This window comes from Macrobrachium nipponense, chromosome 28 (genome assembly GCF_015104395.2).
Source record: "Macrobrachium nipponense isolate FS-2020 chromosome 28, ASM1510439v2, whole genome shotgun sequence".
Classification (NCBI taxonomy): Eukaryota; Metazoa; Arthropoda; class Malacostraca; order Decapoda; family Palaemonidae; genus Macrobrachium; species Macrobrachium nipponense.
In genome coordinates, this window is record NC_087217.1 from 191,836 (window position 1) to 216,090 (window position 24,255).

General features: G+C 38.5%; 1 long non-coding RNA gene across 4 annotated transcripts in view; it reads right to left on the bottom strand.

Moving 5' to 3' along the window:
• The window catches only part of LOC135201244 (uncharacterized), a 196,997-nt gene that overhangs the window by 111,818 nt on the left and 60,924 nt on the right, over positions 1-24,255 (bottom strand). The gene's annotated exons all lie outside the window — the stretch shown is intronic.

A 24,255-nucleotide genomic window follows, 5' to 3' on the forward strand; every position in this document is an offset into this window, starting at 1 on the left:
TGATAACAGCGGCACAAGATCAGGCCCTAAGAACCAGATATGTTCAAAGAACGATAAATGGAAATAACATCTCTCCCTTATGTATGAAGTGCAACACAAAAATGAACCACCACCACCATAGCAAGCGAATGTTCGGCACTTGCACAGAACCGGTACAAAAAGAGGCATGATTCAGTGGCAAAAGCCCTCCAATGGAGCCTGTGCAAGAAACAACAGCTACCTTGCAGTAATAAGTGGTACGAGCACCAACCTGAAGGAGTGATAGAAAACGATCAGGCAAAGATCCTCTGGGACTATGGCATCAGAACAGATAGGGTGATACGTGCAAATATCACTCATTGATGTCGCAATACCATGGGACACCAGAGTTGAAGAGAAGGAAAGGGAAAAAATGGATAAGTATCAAGACCTGAAAATAGAAATAAGAAGGATATGGGATATGCCAGTGGAAATCGTACCCATAATCATAGGAACACTAGGCACGATCCCAAGATCCCTGAAAAGGAATCTGGAAAAACTAGAGGCTGAAGTAGCTCCAGGACTCATGTAGAAGAGTGTGATCCTAGAAACGGCGCACATAGTAAGAAGAGTGATGGACTGCTAAGGAGGCAGGATGCAACCCGGAACCCCACACTATAAATACCACCCAGTCGAATTGGAAGACTGATAAGCAAAAAAATAATAATAATAATAATAATACTAATAATAATAATAATAATAATAATAATAATAATAATAATAATAATAATAATAATAATAATAATAATATGTCACAGTAAATGAACAAATAAAAAGTATAAGTCGATCTAGTGGCCAACGTTTCTCTCGGTATCATCCGAGCATGATCACGGCAGTGGATCGGAGTAGACTGTAGGTGTTGTCAAGATCTACTCAATATATAGCGGCAGGTCAGCAAGGGGTCAACCGCGAGCTGCGTTTTCATTGGCTGGTGGCGCAATGCGCTCCAGCTATTGGTTGAAAGAAGTTTTCTTCAAGACGCTTCTCGTCGTTGAAGGTTGCGCTGTTGCAGCCTAGCTGATCGTCGAGGCTGGGGCAAGACTTCCCTGGGCGCTGTGTCACGACGGCTCGCGTTGTCATTGGCTGATGGGCTGCTTGTCTCATCTGGTATTCTTAAGACTCGACCGAGTCACTCAGGTACTCGTTAATAACGGGTATCCGAATCGACTTATTAATAAAGAAGTCCGAACAGCGTTGGATCGGTGGTATAGCGAGAGTGAGAGACCGCAGCCCCACCCCCATGAGAAGATCAAGCTGTTTTACAAAGCCAGAATGCACGCACGTCACCGTGAGGACGAAGATGCATTAAGAAAAATCATCAGAGAAAATGTGACCCCCACCGAAGTCGACAAAGAACTCGAACTCGTGATTTATTACCAAAATCGACGTACCCGCGACCTTATCATGAAGAACAACCCGACCCCCCCAGCAAGAGACCTCTTGAAACAGTCGAATGTAGTCTACCAATTCTCATGCCCCGTCCGTGGATGTCCCGGCTCTTACGTTGGTATGACTTCTATGAAACTGTCCAAGAGGATTTCTTGCCACGCACAAGAAGGGGCAATTAAAAAACCATACCATGACAGCACACCAGGAAGCCATTCTCCCGCGACGGTATTATCAAGAATATTAAGATAATAGGGGGAGGGGCTCCTGACCAACGGCGTTTGCGACTGCTCGAGGCACTCCTCATACAAACAAGAGAAGCCCTCTTGAATACGACGCAGGAAGTGCTCTTCCTCCCCACCAACCTAAGGAGACCTATGTGCATAAATAATGGCACAAATAATACCAGACCGAACGACACTCCCGATCAAAGAATACCAGATGAGACAAGCAGCCCATCAGCCAATGACAACGCGAGCCGTCGTGACACAGCGCCCAGGGAAGTCTTGCCCCAGCCTCGACGATCAGCTAGGCTGCAACAGCGCAACCTTCAACGACGAGAAGCGTCTTGAAGAAAACTTCTTTCAACCAATAGCTGGAGCGCATTGCGCCACCAGCCAATGAAAACGCAGCTCGCGGTTGACCCCTTGCTGACCTGCCGCTATATATTGAGTAGATCTTGACAACACCTACAGGATCGATCGATGATGGAGAGGTACTTGAGCAGTCAGTGAGAGCAGACGTACGCAGCGGAGCTCCTGAGAAGCAGCCGAGCCAGCACCAGATATCAAACCAACCATTAAACCTTTATCCTATATCCTTGTCCTATAGGCACAGCAATCAATCCTCTTCCTCTGCTTGCCTAATTGCTGTTGTATCTGAAATTTCGATCTCTGGGAGAATCTGCCAGCAGTGGGATGGTCTAGTATATGCTGGGATCCAGCATATAACTGAGGCACACTTGCTGGGGGGATAACCCCGTACAGCCTCCTATAGGTCGGAAGCTAAGATCAACAGGCATCCTTTCCCTTTTCTGAACACTTTTCTTCTTCAACTCTTCTCTGTCCTGTGCAATACAATAACAAAGACAAGCATAAAATAGACCATTGGTCTAAATCTACTGTGTTTAACATAAGCAAAATTCAAATGACGTTAACACCCTGCAGGCAGTAGTTTGATCCTTGTTGTAATAATCATTCATCATCCGCCTCATTACCATAATAAAGACAGTCATCATTACATCAAATCATGCATTTCATCGTCACCCAATAACCTTCGTAAATAGCGGGAATGCCGTCAGTAAAGATTGAGGATGTGGGGGAGGAGGAGATCTCTTTTACAGAGCGAAAGCACCAAATCTACAAGCTTTCAGGGGAACTAAATATCGACATTTTTCGGATTAACCAGGGAAATAACAAACTATTATACATTGTTATCAGGAACGAAGATTTAGACAAAGTGCTTGGGGATAACATAGTTGGAAAGTTCAGGGGAATTGGTTTAGAAATAATAACACCACCACCACATAAACTCACTGCGATCAGTAATTCTGAAATATGTTGATAAACAAATTGAAGACTTTTCAGATGAGGATAGAATTAATAGCTTACTGAATAGACAACCATGGGCCAGGGTAAAGGAAATACTAATCATCCCGACATCAAAAAAAACGACAAACCAGACCTCAAACCAGACTTAGAAAATTAGAACAGTGAAAGTAACTTTTGAATCCCGAGAAATGGCGCAGAGAGCCCTAAGAGATGGGGTGAGAATTTGCAACCAGTACATTCCCCCCATCAAGTCCAGAGGAAATCCACGTGCCATGCCGCACTGCGGCCAACTGCCTGTCATACGATCACCATCACAAACAATGTCCCACACAACACCAGATAATATGCATTAATTGTAGTGAGGTAGGCCACACTGCCAACAAATGCAAGAATCAACCAAAGTGCAAGCATTGCAATGGGGACCACCCAGCATTTGACAGAACATGCCCGGTGAGAAGGGAATTAAGGAAGAAGAAAGGAGAACTGTTGAGGGAGAAGGAAAATGAGAAAGCTAAGAAAAGGAACCCAGAGTATAACTCTTATAGCGATGCCCTAAAAAAATCGCTACCAACAAACAACAATAATCAAAATCCATTGTCAATAATAACCCCACAATACAAATTCAAAATCAGGCCATTAACTTGCAGCTTTATCATTATAACGGGCATATCTTTGCAGCATTGCAAGATATGCCCAACCAGGGACGTACCAGAAAGCAATAGATGAGTACAATACTATAACAATTTGCCAAAAGTAACAATACCACAGATGGCCTCAGGAGCCGACATAATAAGTAAACTAACAATAATCACACAAACATCAGCACAAGCGCCGTCACCAAACAATCAAGAAACACCACAAACAAACACGGAAGCAACAAACGTGGCTATGGAAGAGTCAATCACGGTACCGAAGAGGTAGCAGAGAGAAGGGAGAGCGATGATGATGGGGAGGAGGTAAAAACGCCAAAAAAAAGCGAAGAAACACACGGCAACAAAGCCTAAACTATCTAACTTGGGCAGGCCTATGGAGGAAGTGGAAGCAGACGTCGAAAAAATTGAGAACGGAATGGTGAGCATTATATTCCCAAAGAAAATGAACAAAGAAATGCTAACAAACGGAGATAAAATTCAATTGATAGACAAGTATATACAAGGCGAAATCAACGGAGGATCAACAATGAAAGAAGAGACACTAAAATCTATACTGCACGCTCTGATAGCGGAGGAGAGAGTTCCTCTTTCTTCCATATCATTCGTTTGCAACGATCTCCAACCACTCTTGGATCAGTATCAGAGGGAGAGGAAAAGAGAGGATGTTTTGGAATTATTAAATAAATTAGAAATAAATAGATAAAAACGCATTCAGAATCATCATATCTCACCCTCTCTTTCTCTCTCTCTCTCTCTCGCGACGGCGTGGGGGTGAGAAGAGGGGGTCATACGCACATTTAGTTTGTAAGGAAAGGATCTAGGGCGCACAAAAATACCCAGTACTTCACAAAAAAAAAAAAAAAAAGCCGCAAAAAAAAAAAAAAAAAAAAATTCACAAAAATTTAAAAATTTTTGTCAAATCATCCACTGCTTCTCTCTCTCTCTCAGGCAGGCAAAAGCGTGGGAAAGAAGGGAGCGGGAAGGTCCCGCATGAACACCTGCATAGCAACGCCCCAACCCCTTAGCAACGGTGTCTCGGCTCAGTGACGGGTGGGAGGGAGGTCCCAGGGAGATACTCCCAGACCCCCCTCTACCAAGAGGGTCTGGGGACCGTGGAGGGGAGGGAGTGACAGTTCAATGACCGCTGTCTCGTCTCGTCTCGTCTTTGTAATATACGCGCGTGCATGTTATTTTTTAGATGAATAGAAATGAATGAAAAGGAGCCTCTGAATGTATGTGTGAGCGTATGAAACATCCCTAGACGCCTGCAATAACCTTAGTAGATAGTATTAACACAAAAAGGAAAAAAAAAAAAAAAATAGAAAAAAAAAAAACTCCCTTACTAACATTAATCTTAAGTAATTGTTTAATGAATAAGAAACACAGGTGCATTACACAAGGAAGTAAAGCACTTTAATAGGATAAGTGATTAGGATTAAGAAAATTGCACAAGTAGAGTAGACTCTCACTGCACTAACTAACAAATGATGAGCATTAGATTTAATTAAACTTGATCATCGGGAAGAGAGCCCGATAATACTAACAACTACTAACACAATGCACTTAGGAAACTATGCACACAGAACGTGGTCTGAGTCCCCCCTCTCGCTCTCCCTCCAGGGAGGGAGGGAGGGAGGACGATCCAATTGGAGCCTAGATTCATAAATCATGAAAGAAAAAGTCCACCAGGCAGCGGCAAACACAGTAGTACAATTAAAACACAGTAAATAATTAAGATACTACAGAACTCGAACCACAATACAATGATACGACAATCACTACATGATCAATTGAAGACAAGCTTGGTCTGTCCAGCTCTTTTATCCTTCTCCGCATACTTTCCTTTAGCCCCACTTAATTCTTTCATAACCTAATCTTCCTTCCGAGGGATCCAACCCTCCCCTATCCTATCCCCTCCCATACTGATACTGATACTGACACCTACAGTCTACTCCGATCCACTGCCGTGATCATGCTCGGATGATACCGAGAGAAACGTTGGCCACTAGATCGACTAATAATAATAATAATAATAATAATACTTTGTTCTCCTAGTGTGCAAAAGATATTTCATATTCTTAATTTTGTTATCGTATACATGTCTGTCAGCGAGAATATGGGCTTATGCTAAATTAGAAATGCCTAAATTTCACAATGCTGAGAAAAACACGTAGTACTAAGGATTTTAATAACTGGAGACATTTCTGTGTGTGTGTGTGTGTGTGTGTGTGTTTATGTGTGTGTGTGAATATAGATAAATAACCACATAGGTATTCTGTAAACACACACATTATATATATATATATATATATATATATATATATATATATATATATATATATATATATATATAGATGTGTGGCGTGTGTGTGTGTGTGTGTGTGTGTGTGTGTGTGTGTATAGTAGCTATACATGGAAAGTCTGGTACAATAATTCAGTGTACTTATCATAAACCTTGTAACTCGTCTCCATGTCATAACCCGGTAGCACCAGTTTCAAAGCAAAATTAGCGGTAAGAAATATTATTTCACAAGAAATTCTTACAAATCCGGGGCAGTTAGGTTACCTAAAATGGGGCCCCAATTAAGAGAAACGTGGCGCGCTAGAAGCCCGTGACGTCACGGGTCACTTGGCAGACCACCAGACTGTTTTCGGTCCACACGAAATGAATCACTAATATAGGGGAAGTCAGCATTCAGACCCGTGTAATTTGATTCAGAAAATAAGTATTTATTGAATGTTATATAAAATATGATGCTTAGTTGGCACCTAATATTTTGGATGATATTTTTTACATGATGTTGTATAAATTTGTATCTTTCATAATCAAAATGTATGGGTGTCAATGCTACTTTTCGCCATTTGACGATATTCTGACGGTTTCAAGTATGACTTTAACCTCTTGTATTTCGTATAAAATCTACATTATAGGTTGGCATTTGCTTTTGTATAAATTGGGTTAAAATTCTTCTGGTGTAAAATATCTGCTTTTCATTACTGTATTATTGTTTATTTTTATGTATTTATTTATTTTTTTATTTTTTGCCTAAAATCTTTTGAATTTTGTAGGTGGGGGTATTGCAGCAGGCTGCTACACTCCATTTGATGTATATCAATAAACATTTTTAATTTGAATTCGACACCTATAATTTCTTACCGATTAAACAGACGAGTGTCGTCTCAGGGAGCGCTGGGGATTGCGTCACACTGCGATACTCTATCAAAATTGAAAAAGGATATAGTGATATATTGCAGCAAGAGCGAAAAATTTTCATGCTTTTCAGCGCTCAATTAACATGACCAGATGCCAAAGAGTATATCGTACTAGTACTACGAATTCGATAAAACCGTCAAGGAATAAATTGCTGTTGTTCCCTCAACGTGAAAACTCTTTCAGAACTGAAAAGGATATAATATTATATTGCAGCAAGAGCGAAAAATGTTCATGCTTTTCAGCGCTCGATTAACAGGACGGAATGCTAGAGCAGTGATTCCCAACCTTTATACCTTCAAGGAACCCCCGAAACATTTTTTTATATCCTAGGGAACCTATATCTACAGGCACTCATATATATATATATATATATAGATATATATATATATATATATATATATATATATGTAATTAGCTATATATGCATACATACATACATACATTCATATAAATAATATAATATCTAGCACTGTTAATCGAGCTGTGTAAATTCAGATCAGCGTCAATTGCAATACATATTTATTTCAAGACTTCTTGCGGAACCCCTGATGATGGCATGCGGAACCCCAAGGTTCCCCGGAACCCGTAGCCTATACTGGAACCTCTCTCCGTGCCTGATGACATGTCAGTCAAAGAGAGAGAGAGAGAGACACGACGCCCATCAAGTCATTTCGAAACGGAAGTGTTTGCGTCAAGGCTGGTCTCACAACAGGTGTGTGGCGGTACGCAGCTGCGAAGTCTCTAAACGCGTTATTAGCAGAAAAAGCTCTTATTTAAAAATCGCTTTACCGTTAACGCTTAGTGGCGTGATTGCACCAATATTATATATAATACCTGCCCACGCTCGCGTCACATGTGCATTGTGTAGGTACCCAATGTGGCCCAAATGTAGGTTGGCAGGTATTCAACTATGTACCGTTTAAATATCAACAGTTTAGATCTTAATTCTAAAAAAAAAGGATATGAAATCATTATTCTGTGCTAACTTATCTAATTTTGTCAAGCTCCTTTCTTTTCTTTATCTCTCAAGATAGATAGTTGAATAACTGTAATAGACCTACTTTTGAGACACCCTCATATATATATATATATATATATATATATATATATATATATATATATATATATATATATACATATATATATATATAATTTCTTTACATACTTCAGTGAATTATGTAAATATATAAAGTGAAGAAATTTAAGCGGCGCTGCAACTTTTTCCATTAGTTTTCAGAGAAAAGTCCAGGGTCGTACAAATATCAATTATATAGGATTGCTTTGAAAAAAAATGTTTAAATACATTTACGGTGCCAGGCGTTTTTCGTGAGCTTATTATTAACGTCAAACAGGGAAATTATATATCGGTTGTCCTTGATCCTGCCACCTGTGAAAGCCGTAGTTAATATTTTAGCTGCTACTGAGAGAAATGATATATACATATATGTATATATGTATACGTATATATATATATATATATATATATATATATGATATATATATATATATATATTATATATATATATACATATATATATATATATATATATATATATATATATATATATATATATATATATATATATATATAAGCGAATACCATAGGAAAATGATAGTCAGGAATCCACAGGCGCTTTCGTCTTCATGAAGACATTCTATTTGGCCAGTTCACGAAAATCTCCAGGAATTCCTTAATAATCTCAATAATTTAGTCCCTTCTAGAAGATTTAATGTAGAGAAAGAAAGAAATTGTAATTTGAATTTTCTTGATGTAACAGTCCATAGAAATGATAGAAATTTCACCTTTTCAGTCTTTCGGAAATCAACTAACATTGCCTCTTTTGTTCATTACTACTCCAATCACCATCAAAATGTTAAATTCTCTGTTTTTTCTGGGATGTTCCTAAGGGCTTTACGTGTCTGTAGCCCGCAGTTTATTGACGCCGAGATTAAAACTATTTATGATATTGCCTTAAAACTTAAATACCCAAGGACTTTTGTAGATATGGCATGGAAAAGAGCTAGAAAAACATTTTATTCAACTAATGACAAACTTGAATTTAGTAAGCATAACATTCTAAAATTACCCTATGATGAAAGGTTTTTAGATATTCCTAGAATTTTAAAGCTTTTTAACATAAATGTTGTTTTCAGTAATATTAATGTCAAGAGTTTAGTAATCAAAAATTCTCCTAAAGATCTTCCAGGCTGCATATATGAAAATCCTTGCAAAATGTGTGATAAAGTCTATTACGGACAGACCGGTAAATCTCTTTCACAACGTCTCAAACAGCATCAATATTCTGTGAGAACTGGGCAAATATCGAATGCATTATTCGTACATATGAGAGATTTAGACCATCCTATTAACTGGAGTCAAGCAAGAGCCTTTAATCCCATGTAATGACACAGTTAAAAGGAATAACATTGAATCTTGTTTCATAAAGTCAAATAATAGAAATGTTCTAAATTTAAGTCTTGGTTTATGTAAACTTGATGCTTTCATAATAAAAAAAAATGGAGGTAAATATAAGCAAACAAAATTAAAAATATTCAGTTTTTACATGTTTTGGACTGCAAAGAACTTTGTAATTTCGGTTAGGGTCAAATCTGTTTAGGAGTGACCGTGTGATATCCGATAATCCTGGATTATCTCTTTTAATTTTTACCCTTTTGACAATTAACCATCTGATATTCTTGATCTTGTTTTGTACCTGAGACCTTTCTCTCCAATTGTACTTCATTAGCTCCTTGACAATGTCTGAGTAAAGACGAAAGCGCTTGGATTTCTGACTATCATTTTCCTGTGGGATTCGCTTATTTATGAAGTCACGTGCATCTACTGTGATTTTTTAACCATATATATATATATATATATATATAATATATATATATATATATATATATATATATGAATAATGAATAAATCGATCCAAAAATGATACTAAATGCCACGGATTAATGGAACCTTTTTATATAAATGGCAGCATTCGGGTGAACGCACCAAGAACGCTGACAGACGAAGGTTTTAATTTGAACCTCCTTCCCGCTCCCAGGCAGCCCCTGGGGGGTGACAGACTCCGATTGTTAGCGAATCTTTTATTTTTTTTTTTATCTTTCTCAGTTTCCTTGTTCCAAATCAACAACGAGAGAGAGAGAGAGAGAGAGAGAGTCAATATACTTTATCCCATTTATTTAAAAATAATTGTTAAATAAAATACTTCAGTACTGATTAACTAGTACCATAAATGTTTCCTTGAGGAAAATGGATGACCATCCATTCCGTTATGGAAAGCTATGAAATCAGTGATACCACTCGATATGGAGGTTCGTATACATAATGTAGTATGCTTGAGAGGGACGTCATATATACAATATACTTGCTAAAGCGAGAGAGAGAGAGAGAGAGAGAGAGAGAGAGAGAGAGAGAGAGAGAGAGAGAGAGAGAGAGAGATTCGGAAGAAGAGAAACTTTTGCTGGTTCACTTATATGCGATATGACGTCATTCTTCCATATCTAATATTCTTATTATAATAAGTGGAGTGGAACATTTGGTTGATTTCAGTCAGAAATCCCTTTAGGCCTACAAATGCAATTTGGAAGGGGCCCCTTGTAGTGGTTCCTTATCTTGGTGTACTAGTACCTACCTACCGGGCCTTCTACGGGTTCACTAGCCTCCCCCCCCCCCCCCCCCCCCCCCCCCCCCCCCCCCCCCCCCGCCCCCCCCCCCCCCCCCCCCCCCCCCCCCCCCCCCCCCCCCCCCCCCCCCCCTCCAAAATCGTAGTCCAAGACCCACACTACTACTACAACACCCGGATTACTGTCCTACTCATTTTAATGGATATTATTCGAGATATGACATCGTAACTGTCAGTCAAAGGACATCCCAAGAAAACTCCCCTCATTCTAGATATGCATACATATCCCCCAAAGGCACTTTCCCCATACGGACCTTGAGCAGAGAATAAGACTCAAGTAATGACGATAAGGCTTTTTAGTCAGTCAGTCAGCTCTGGATTTCTTGACTTCCAAGTTGCTTTTATCTGAAGGGGTTCTTTCTGCCTTTTTCAACGCTGTGCCTGTTCCCAAGTCTTGTCCGTGAACAGAATTCAGGTTGGTCTCCGAAAGTTGCGTTTTATTCATTAAATTTAAATGTCTCCTGGTAAGTCCTTTGGAGAAGCCATGTCCAGTGATTCTTGACGGCCCTTATGTAAACAAGAGGCAGATGGAACTTATAGTGGTACTACTATCCTTCCGCATCTAATACGCTATATCTAAATATCTAAAGGCATAAACTCGTGTTACACCATGTGTGTATACGTATATATATATATATATATATATATATATATATATATATATATATATATATATACAGACTTCTATCTGTCTCTCTCCTTCCCCAAATCCTCATCCAGTCGTCATCTTGTCCGCCAGATTCCCTCCTCCTCCTCCTCTTGGGAAGGTCTTCTCCCGCGCGTCGCCGCCCTTCCCTTCCACCTCCTGTGCAGTGGTTCTCCTCCTCCAGCGATGAACGGCCTGCATCATTGAGAGTCAGTCTCCGCCCTCCCTCTGCTCTTCTGTCTTTGAGTCCTCCCTCTCGGTGGTGGTGGAGCTCTCACTCAAGGTGGCGGAGGAGGTCCGGTCTCTCTCTATCTCTCTCTCATGAATTATTATTATTATTATCATATTATTATTATTGACGTTTTTCTATCGTCATCATTAGGAATCATTCTTAAAAGCAAAGAGAGAGAGAGAGAGAGAGAGAGAAAGAGAGACGAGAGAGAGAGAGAGAGAGAGAGAGAATGTGGGTCAAGGAGCTAAATATACATATATATATATATATATATATATATATATATATATATATATATGTATATATATATATATATATATATATATATATATATATATATATATTTGTTCTGTTGGAATGTCTTGTCTTGTCCCGTTTTGTGTCTTGGCATTTCGTTTCCCTTTTCTTTACATTTTTCATCATATTCATCGGAGCCATATACAACACATCATCAGCCGACGACTCCAACCGAGCCACTGAATGAATGATCCACGTACATAAGTACTTACATACACACACACAGACGCACGTACACAACCTTGTTCATTCTCTCTCTCTTTCTCTACTACATTTTGTATCGTCTCGTGTAAATAATTATATATATTTGTACCCAGGAAACTCATTTCTGCCCCAAAAGTAACCACCATTATTATTAATTTTTTTTTTTTTTTTAATTATTTTATTTTTTTTTTTTTGCTCTATCACAGTCCTCCAATTCGACTGGGTGGTATTTATAGTGTGGGTTTCCGGTTGCCTCCTGCCTCCTTAGGAGTCCCATCACTTTTCTTACTATGTGTGCCGTTTCTAGGATCACACTCTTCTGCATGAGTCCTGGAGCTACTTCAGCCACTAGTTTTTCTAGATTCCTTTTCAGGGATCTTGGGATCGTGCCTAGTGCTCCTATGATTATGGGTACGATTTCCACTGGCATATCCCATCCTTCTTATTTCTATTTCAGATCTTGATACTTATCCATTTTTTCCCTCTCTTTCTCTCAAACTCTGGTGTCCCATGGTATTGCGACATCAATGAGTGAAACTTTCTTCTTGACTTTGTCAATCAACGTCACGTCTGGTCTGTTTGCACGTATCACCCTATCCGTTCTGATACCATAGTCCAGAGGATCTTTGCTGATCGTTTTCTATCACTCCCTCAGGTTGGTGCTCGTACCACTTATTACTGCAAGGTAGCTGATGTTTCTTGCACAGGCTCCAATGGAGGGCTTTTGCCACTGAATCATGCCTCTTTTTGTACTGGTTCTGTTGCAAGTGCCGGGCATTCGCTTGCTATGTGGTTTATGGTTTCATTTTCGTATTGCACTTCTACATATGGGAGAGATGTTATTTCCGTCTATCGTTCTTTGAACATATCTGGTTCTTAAGGCCCGATCTTGTGCCGCTGTTATCATTCCTTCAGTTTGCTTCTTTAGCTTTCCCCTCTGTAGCCATTGCCATGTGTCATCGCTGGCTAGTTCTTTAGTCTGTCTCATGTATTGTCCGTGCATTGGTTTGTTGTGCCAGTCCTCTGTTCTGTCTGTCATTCTCCTGTCTCTGTACATTTCTGGGTCTTCGTCTACTTTTATTAGTCTTCTTCCCATGCACTCTTTAGCCACTCGTCTTCACTTGTTTTCAGATATTGCCCCAGTGCTCTTGTTCTCGATATTGACACAGTTCTCTATACTTAGTAGTCCTCTCCCTCCTTCCTTTCGTGTTATGTATAGTCTGTCCGTATTTGCTCTTGGGTGTAGTGCTTTGTGTATTGTCATATGTTTCCTGGTTTTCTGATCTATGCTGCGGAGTTCTGCCTTCTTCCATTCCACTATTCCTGTGCTGTATCTGATTACTGGCACTGCCCATGTGTTTATGGCTTTTATCATATTTCCGGCGTTGAGTTTTGACTTGAGTATCGCCTTGAGTCTCTGCATATATTCTTTCCTGATCGTGTTCTTCATCTCTTGGTGTTTATATCCCTCCTTCCATTATTCCCAGGTATTTGTATCCTGTCTCATCTATGTGTTTGATGTTGCTCCCATCTGGTAGCTTTATCCCTTCAGTTCTCGTTACTTTGCCTTTTTGTATGTTGACTAAGGCGCATTTTTCTATCCAAACTCCATCCTGATGTCCCCAGATACAATCCTTACAGTCTGGATTAGGGTATCTATTTCCTTGATGCTCCTACCATACAGCTTGATGTCGTCCATGAACATCAGATGGTTGATTCTGTTGCCTCTTTTCTTGAGATGGTACCCGGCATCCATCTTCTGTAGTACTTTTGTCATGGGAATCATGGCTACTGCGAAGAGTAGTGGGACAGTGAGTCGCCCTGGAAGATCCCTCTCTGATATTAACCTCTGCTAGTCTTATTCCAGAGCTTGTAAGTATTGTTGATTCCAGTTGCGCATTGTATTTTTGAGGAAGATGGTGTGTCCTCTGCCCCATATATTTTCAGGCATTCTATTAGCCATGTGTGTGGTATCATGTCGAAGGCTTTCTTATAGTCTATCCATGCCATGCTTAGGTTGGTTTTCCTTCTCCTACTGTTCTTCATTACCATTTTGTCTATCAGGAGCTGGTCTTTTGTGCCTCTACACTTCCTTCTGCAGCCTTTCTGTTGGTGGGGGATGGTGTTTGTCTCCTCTAGGTAGTTGTATAGCCTTTCACTGATGATACCTGTTAGTAACTTCCACATTATTGGTAGGCAGGTGATAGGCCTGTAGTTACTGGCTATATTTCCTTACTCTTGTCTTTTTGTACTAAGGATGTTCTTCCTGTGGTCATCCATTGGGTGCTGGTGATTTGAGATACAATGCTGGAGTTGTTCTGCTATTCTGTGGGTGTAGGGCCTTGAAGTTTTTTCAGCCAGTATCCATGGACTTCATCAGGACCTGGGGCTTTCCAGTTTGGCATTTTCTTTAGTTGGTGCTGACTGTGTCTGTCGTGATCTCTTGTGAATCTTTGTTTTATTCTCCCTGTTTCTTCTTCCTTGACTTCCTGGAGCCATGTTGCATGTTTGTTGTGTGATACCGGATTGCTCCATATGTTTTCCCAGAGTCTCGTACTTGGTTCGGCTTCTGGAATTTCTGGGTGGTTGTCTTCCCCTCTTAGTTGGCTGTATAGTCTTTTCTGGTTGGTTCCGAATAGTTTGTTCTGTTGGTATCCCTTATTCCTGTACGTGTACCGTTGGATCTTATGTGCTTTGGCCTTAAGCCTCTGTTTTACATCTTCTATTGTGTTGTTTAGTCCCCTCTCTTGTACTTTGTATTTCTCGTTGAGTTCCTCCCTTGTTTTCTTGCTTCTTAGCCTTTTTTCTGCCATCTCTTTCAGTTTACTCAAGTCAGATCTCATCACCATGATTTGCTTTTCAGGCGCCTTTTCCAAGGAGGTTGCTGTTTGTTTTCTGTGGGTTGGTTGTGCTGGTGGTGTTGGTGTTCGAATCCCCATCAGTTCTGCTACTAATCTTGCTCCTGCATATGTCAAGTTATTTGTTTCTGTGATACTGGTGGTGTGTATTATGCCAATTATTTCACTTGTTTTTCTCCCTTAATTCTTGGTGTTGTAGGCTTTCATGGAGGGGATCTTTGTTCTCTCTGTATCTGGCTCCATCCATTGTCTAATCTTTTCTACTCATTCCGTCCTCTCTGTTACTTCGTCGGTGTTTCTTCGTGTGTCGTTGTTTGATACCTCATCCTCCCTGTCGCCTTCTGTGGCATCGTCTCTCAGTTCGTCTTCGTGTAATTCGTTGTCGTGTGACATTTCCTCCCTTTCCAGTTCTTCTCTTTCTGTTGGGGAGAGCCAGTTCTTTTTCTTTATGTTCCTTACTTGGTCTACCAGCCTCTGCTCGTTTGTTTGGGGTGTTATTCCTCTCATTCCAGATGTTGACCAATCTTCTTCTATATCCTCTCTCCGTCGGGTTGCTTCTGATGTAGCATCTCCATATTTCCTTATTTTCTTCTCTAGTCCATTTCTTCCTTTTTGCCTCTGTAGCTCCAATCACAGGCTGTTGATTACTGTCGTTGTGGTGATCAGTTGCTGGATGACGACCTCCAAGTACCTGACCGTCTTCCCCTTCAATTGGGTTGAATACCTGGACGAAGCTCCTCTGTTGCCAGAGGTTCCATTTACGTCGTTGTCGTTTATTCCTTCATTTCTTTCCATCATTGCTGAGTTTTGCTATTTAACCCATAGCTGGACCCTACCCCTTCAGGGATAGGTACTAATTTACAGCTGAGTAGACTGAGGAAATTATGGTAAAGATCCTTTCCCAAGGAATCAACACGAGGAGAGCGCGGTCACCATCCAACGACTGACCAGCCCCAATGTTGCTTAACTTGACTTAAGTCTATTGACGACCTAACCCACTCCTCCACGGCGCCACATTATTATTATTATTATTATTATTATTATTATTATTATTATTATTATTATTATTATTATTATTATTATTATTATTATTATTATCGGAGTGAAATGTCTCCAGGTAGTATTCCCAATTACTTGAATTCCCTGTCACAGTGAGTTGGCAGATCATGGATGCACGGTAACCACACTTTCACTGCGACAATGAATTCACTGTGGCAATCAGTGTGATTTAATTAACAGTGACAGTGATTTTGCAGTGATGGTTAATTTGCTATGACACTGAATTCACTGTGATAGTGACTTCATAGTGAAGATGAATTCACACTGACATTGAATTTAGTTACCGTCAATTAGCAGTGACAGTTAATTCAAAGCGATATTGAATTCACAGTGACAGTGAATATACAGTGAGGGTGAATTCTCAGTAATGGTGATTTAAGAGTGACTGAATTCGCAGAGACAGTGAATTCACAGTCACTTGTGAATTCACTGTAGAGGGGAATTCACAGTCATGGTGAATTTACAGTGACTGAATTCACTGTGAATGGGAATTCACAGTGATGGTGAATTCACAGTGACAGTGATTTCATGGTGACGGTGAATTCACAGTGACAATGAATTCACGGTGCTAGTGAATTCACAGTAACCATGAATTCATAATGATAGTGAATTCACTGTGACAGTAAATTCACATTGACAATGAATTTAAAATGATAGCGAATTCACTGTGGTCGTTAATTTACAGTGACAATAAATAAACTCTGACAGAGAATTCATGGTTACAGTGAATTCACAATGATAGTGAATTCACAGTAACAATGAATCCTCTGTGACAGTGAATTCAAAATGGCAGGGAATTCACAGTGACTGTGAATTCATAGTGGTGGTAAATTCACATTGACAGTGAATTCACAGTGACAGTGAGTTCACTGTGACAGTGAATTCATAGTTACAATGAATTCTCTTTGACAGTGAATTCACCGTGAGAATGAATTAACTTTGACAATGAATTCACTGTCACTATAATTCATGGCGACAGCAGTGGATTTTTTTAGGATAATTTATGAATTTATCTTTTTCTAATAACTGTTTTCCCGTTACCTTCTTGTTCTCCTGGATAATAATTATAATAGTAATCGTATTAATAATACATGTTTTATTGAGAACAATGACTATTTCAGCTGCGTTTATTTTGTATAGAATTTTCAATATTCTTCTCATTACTGACTTTTCTTCTGTACTCGAGTTGACTATGCAGACGCCAAATGGGGGATTCGTTCGTGTCAAAAAAAGGCGGTAATTATGTCTAATTGAATATATTATACAAAATGCAGTACAAATTGGATTTTAAACCTAGTCGACAAAAGATACTAAATGACTTATTCTGGATATCTCTTGCTCAGGGGCGTCTGTCCCCCCCCCCCTCTCTCTCTCTCTCTCTCTCTCTCTCTCTCTCTCAGCTCTGAGAAGAAATTCGGGATTCTTTCACACCTTGAAATAGGTAAGAAGACTAAGGTGCTCCTTCGTCTTCTTACTATATCACAGATAACTTCAAAACACTTGGTCACTCGAGGTACTACAGTGTCAAGACACCTCGACACTATAGTTACAGTGCTTTAAATCACCACCACAAGTCTTCACAAACACACTATAGTTGTGTGTGGCTTCAGATTGGTTATAACTGGGGTTAGAAAAGAGGGTTATGTCAACTGTATCAGAATAATGATGATTAGGGGATGAGGAGCAAAAGCAAGACTAAAATGGCCTTTGGGAGATCCACCTTTCAGTTAAAAAGCCACGAGAAATTGTCTAATAATTCCTTCTGATTATAAAGTAAATTAGCTAATTCTATGGAAAAATACTTCCTGATGATCTGTAAGTACCTGTACGTTACACAGGTAAATATTTAGTCTAGGCATATACAACCCAGCTGAATCTACAGATACAGTTAGGGGGAATGAAAGCAGATGGACATTTAAAACGATTGAGAAATGACCTAAAATATCGCATAATTACTTGTAAATTACCTCCTAATTATCTGTGACTGCTTTAAAATTATTCTTGTAATAATTAGGCGTATATGTGGCTTGCTACACACATTACAGGCCAGCTAGATCTACAAGTTACACTTATACAGTATCATAAAATTCCTTCTTTTGGCTGGAGAATAATCTAAAAAGAAAAACATAACAGTGTTACTCCCTCCTCCTGCCTCAACCCCTTACCCCTCAACCTCTTTCCTCCTTCCTCCTCGACCTTCTACTTCACCCCCTCTCCCTATTCCTCAACCCCAAACCCAAATTATCTAGCTAATTCCCGTAACTATAACTAAGTACCTTCATAGCCAATAAGTTATTGGTTATATAATTATACAAATTATTTATTGGAGCTGTGTAACATGTAGTAGTGTGGAGAGACCAGTAGGCCTATCGATTTTTTTTTCAAATTCAGTTAAATGATAGAGTTCCCTCGACCATCGGCATGTATGAGTGACGTCATTATACGAGAGAGAGAGAGACCTTACCTTACAGACCTTACAGTTCGTTCGGGTTGCCCCAGGTCCCTCAGTGTGAGGCGCCTCTAATGTCTACCAGAGAGTTGCTAGTACATCTTCCGGTATATTTTGCATCTCCAATCTTGGATGGTCTGGGATGCAGTTTAGATATTTGTCGAGCTTATTCTTAAACACATCTACGCTCACTCTTGATAGATTCCTCAGATGAGCTGGCAACGCATTGAATAGACGCTGCATTATCGATGCTGGTGCGTAGTGGATTAATGTCCTGTGTGCTTTCCTTATTTTTCCTGGTATAGTTTTGGGCACTATTAATCTACCTCTGCTTGCTCTTTCTGATATTTTTAGTTCCATGATATTTTCTGTTATTCCTTCTATCTGTTTCCATGCCTGAATTATCATGTAGCGTTCTCTTCTCCTTTCTAGACTATATAATTTTAAGGATTGTAGTCTTTCCCAGTAGTCTAGGTCCTTAACTTCTTCTATTCTAGCTGTAAAGGACTTTGTACACTCTCTATTGTGCAATATCCTTTTGATAGTGTGGGTACCATATCATATTGCAATATTCAAGTGGGACTACGAACATATGTTTTATAAAGCATAATCATGTGTTCAGCTTTTCTTGTTTTGAAGTGCCGTAACAACATTCCATTTTTGCTTTACATTTTGCCAACAGAATTGCTATTTGATCATTGCATAACATGTTCCTATTCATCATCACACCAAGGTCTTTAACTGCTTCCTTTTATTGTGATTGTCTCATTATTAGGTCCCCTATATGCATATAGCTTTCCTTCTCTGTCTCCATAATTTATTGATTCAAATTTATCAGAGTTAAATACATCCTATTTACCTCTGCCCAATCATATACTTTGTTAAGGTCTCTTTGTAGAGCGTTCCTATCTTCATCACAAGTAACTTTCTACTATTATTGTGTCATCAGCGAAACTACTCACTACCGAATCCTTAACATTACTGTCTATGTCTTCAATCATAATAACAAACAATATTGCAGCTAACACCGTACCTTGTGGCACACCGGATATTACCTTGGTTTCATCCGATTTCTCATCGTTTGCAATAACTATCTGTTTTCTGTTGTGTAAAATTCTTTTAACCATCTTCCTACTTTATCTACGATATTGTGTTTTCTAATTTTCTTTGCTAATATATTATGGTCTACTTTGTCAAAAGCTTTTGCAAAGTCTAAATAAACCACATCTGTTTCATTTCCGCTTTCATATTTTTGAATATGTTCTCACGGTGGACTAACAGTTGGGTTTGTGTACTTTTTTCCGGGTACGAAACCGTGTTGTCCTATATTAAACAAATTATTTTTTATTAAATGTTTCATAATATTTTTCTTCATTACCCTTTCATACACTTTCATAATATGTGTGTTAGACTCACAGGCCTATAATTACTTGCCTCTAGTCTTGATCCACTTTTGAAAGTAGGGTGATATATGCTAATGGCTCATCATAAATCTTGCCTGTATCTACACTTTGTCTTAATAATATTGCAAGTGGCTTTGCGATAGAATGAACTACTTCTTAACAAAAATAGCAGGGACTCCATCCGGCCCTGCAGCAGCTCCATTTTTTAATTTCATTAATTGCCCTGCACAATATCAGCTCATTAATTTCTATGTCAGCTAAATATTCACTATTTTCTTCCCTTACTTCTATATCATTATCTTCATTATCTATTCTAGGGGTGAATTCTCTCTTATATCGTTCTGCCAGTATGTTGCAAATTTCCTTTTTTTTTTTTTCATTCGTTAATCTCCCTTCAATTCTCAGAGGGCCTATTTCTATTCTCTTTTATTCATCTTCTTCGCATATGAGTATAATAGTTGGGGTTTTGCTTGATATTTAATAGGGTTTTTCTTTCCAAGTCCCGTTTTTCATTTTCTTTTGATTGTATAATCTTTTGTTCTGCATTTTCTATCTTACTTCTTTTTAGTTCTATAACTTTCCATGCATTTTTTCTTTTGCAAGACCTTTTTTCCACTTTCTGATTTCTGGAACAAGATCCTTCTGTCTCTTGGTATGCATGAATGATGTTTACTTTTCTTCTTCGGTATATATTTTTCCACTATTTTTCTCCAATATTTTATATAATATCTCCGTATTTACCCTTATGTCATCACTTACGAAAATGTTATCCCAATCTTTGTTTAATTCTTCATTAATTTCTGACCATTTTATATTTTTACTGTAGAAGTTGTATTTTCCATATCCTTACCCACTTTTTCATTTCTTGCTTATCTCTATTTTCACTTGCTTTGGGAATGAACTGTTAATTCTATGACATTATGGTCTGAAATACTCGCATTATAAACTATTATTTCTTTAACATAATTCATCTCGTTCACAAATACTAGGTCTAAAGTATTTCCTTTCTTGTTGGCAGGTGATTTATTTGTTGAATGTTGTATTCTAGTAGCATATCTAATAGCTTTTCAAATTGCCTCTTATCTTCTGCACTCTATTACTCTCTTTTTTATATGTTATAAGTACAACCACAATCTCCTATTCGTTCTTTCCATTCTACGAAAGGAAAGTTGAAGTCACCAGATAGGAGAATAGTCCAGTCCTTGTGATTTCTACATATATCATCCAATTTTTCAATTATTAAGTCAAACTCTTTAGTATTAGGAGGTATATATATTACTATGTTCATCAATTTTTCAGATTCAAATTCTACCGCTATTAGTTCAACATTCTGAGTTACTATATTTCTCATATATTTTTCCTTGTTTTTGTCTTTCCCATATATTGCGGTTCCCCCTTGATTCCTATTTTTTCTATCTGATCTATAAGTTTGGAAACCCCTTTTATTTGATCATCATTCCCAGTCTCTTGGGAATACCAGGTTTCACTTATATTCATTATATCTATTTCTTTTCATTTTGGGTTAGTTCTTCTAAGTACTCTATTTTTCTTTTTGAGTTACTCGTAACTAAACCCTGCGCATTCATCACTATGATGGTTTGCGTGTTTTCTCCTTCATTTAATACTGGTAGTAATAAGGATTTTCCCATGTCTCTTTTCCTGTTCTGGTATGTTTGTTCTTTTTTTCATTTCAGAAATTCTGACATTAAAAAATCCAACCTTTCCATAATATTTGATCTTCCTTCATCATAATTATTCATTTTGTGTCTGAATCTGCAATTTTCTCCGTTTCTGCAATATCCTCTTGCATAATAAATACAGTTATTATCTCTTGAGTAGAATTTCGGAGCTGATGCTTTGAAAATTTTTTGCTGACACCTCTGCATATCTCATTGGTGGTTTGCTTTTCTCTTTTACCTGATATTCTTGATTTCTCTCTTTATTTGTTTCTTTCTTATTTTGGATTTTATTACTTGGTTGGTTATTTATTTGATTATGATTCATGGCTACAGGGTGCATATATTTGCATTTTTTGTCGAACTTACATCCTTTTTCCTTCTTTTAGGTTTTTACATATTTTTTGGGATGCAGATCTCTGCAATCATCCCCATATCCATCTAAGTATGCACATTTACCATATATTTCAGTTTTGACATATCTTAGGATGTTTGTAGTAACATCTTTCTCCAAATCTGCAATTCCCTCTTTTCAAAAGATTGCAGATTTTGTCTTTCTTGTCTATTTTTTCCTCTTCCCGTCATTGTATAGATCTGGGTAGAGCCTCTTCGGGATTGCTTTTCTGTTGTCATATCGTAATTTATTTCTTCGTAGGTATGCTGCTTTATTGCCTCATATGTAGTATCAATGAGTATCTCTGCATCCATACTTTTATCTTGTTCTTTGTTTTCCTTATTTTTTTCTGTCATTTCATTTTTGTTTACTTCTCTTCCGTTTTCCTATTCTTCTTTTTCTTCTTCTTCTTCCTCCTTCCTCTTCTTCTTCATCCTCAACTATTTGTACATTCAATCTTGATTTAATAACATTGTCTATCCATGATAGACATGTTGAACAAAAAAATTCTTGTATCTTTTCTCAAATCTTGTATTACCTCAGCACACTGTGGATGGGTCGGAATGTGCATGCAGCACATTTTCTGATTAGGTTTTGTGGATTGACTATGCTATACCAAACCTTACACAGTTTGCATGCTTTTGGCATTCTTTTCCTAATGCATACAATTAGGATATTCACAAGATTCACCTTATTCATTTTCTTTGTCGGAAATTGTTGGTTTATGTATATTTTCTTTTATGAGTCTCTTGACCACTTGGATTTTATTTGGAACTTCTTCAATTATTTTCAAGATGTTTTCATTAGATTTGTTCCAGTTTGAAGGATTATATCCTTCTAATATATCTATGAATGCTTTTGTATCTTTTTGGTTAGGACTGTTGCTGATTTCATAGATGAGAAATGCCAGTTCCCTTCTGCTACCTCATCGTATGCGAATCTGCTAAACAAGCCAAATTACGCACCTCTTCCCGCAGTTGGAACTTACTGCCATCTTGTTCTGATTTATAGTATTACACTTGATAAACTAACTTAGAAGACGCTTTATCCTACTATTTTCACACTAATCTTATCACCGATAGTTCACGAACACTTCTAGATATTTCTCAAATTCTAGTCGTATGTTAAACTTGTGATATCTGTTGATTAATCTGACTTCACGCGGGTACGTCTCACCAAGCAAGATGGCTACTACGAGAGAGAGAGAGAGAGAGAGAGAGAGAGAGAGAGAGAGAGAGAGAGCAACTCCAGGAAATTGGAGATGGCCCGATCAAGACAAAAATTGCGCCCTGCCATACTCGTAAGCCACTTGTGTTTCGACACGATATAATCACTGCATGTTTGTTTATTTACACACACACACACACATACAGATTGACCTATATTGGTCGTCAAGAACCGTCCTGATAACTATATATAATTAGTTTCTATTTTTTTTCTCTCTCTCTCTTAATTGAACTATCAATCAACCTCCTGTGCATGATGGTGATCATAGGCGTAGAGTAATTCATGATTCATTCTATTCAAGTGAATGTATGATTTACTGTTATGTATAACTATGTATAACTGAGGCTCCGTTACTCCTATCGAATGGCACTGTATTTTCCTTTTTTGCGATATATATTTTGCAATTGAAGTTCAATACCCAATTTACTTGTTCAGCGGCAGTTTGTGACAACTCGTAGGTCCCAGCTAGAGGCCAGGCTGGATATTAGTCTTAAATTCTGCCGCTCTAAGATGGTGGGATTACAGATTGAAATTTAAATTTATATTTTAGTAGCACCTGACAGACTTCATAATGGTATGGTATATTAGAAACGACACCAAAAGCAGTGATATAAATAAATTATTAATTAATATTTCAACAATTCCATTTCGTCTCTTGTCACTCAGTTCGACTAATGAATCAGTTGACAAACATTAAGCACCGAGTGAGATACCAAAAGGGTCGATCATCTCGAGATTTTCCGGGGGGTTTTCGACCAAATAAGCTTTGGGTGCGTCAAGGCTCCGTAGCATCGTCTTGCTACACCATTCAGAGTCGTTCCTACATAATACATCTAGATCTACTATGCATTTCAGGGCCGTGTCCAATTGATTTTCGTTAATAAAATCCTACCAAAACATCGGATATGGGTCACATTTTGGAAATAGGTATTTGAAGCCACAGCCTAATTGGCAAAAATATGCAGTAATGTCTAATGTGAATAATAAAGGCACTTACCAGAGTAAATATAAGAAATTGAAAGGGTAACTTAGCTAAATTTAGACGCACCCAGAGAGAGGCTAGTTGTGACTTGAACTAAGACATCAGACGTAATACCCAGTAAACTTTCCATTCACAATAGTAAACACGCCGATAACAGGAGGAGGACAGCAGAGCATTCATACGTCAAAGCCAATCTGTTCTACGTGACTGCTGTCTGGTGCTTCACTTATGCAGGCCTGGCAAATTGTCCTCGTGGCTGCAAGACTGCTTTCGTGCTGCGTGTTTTTGCAGTATGCAGTAAAGAAAAGA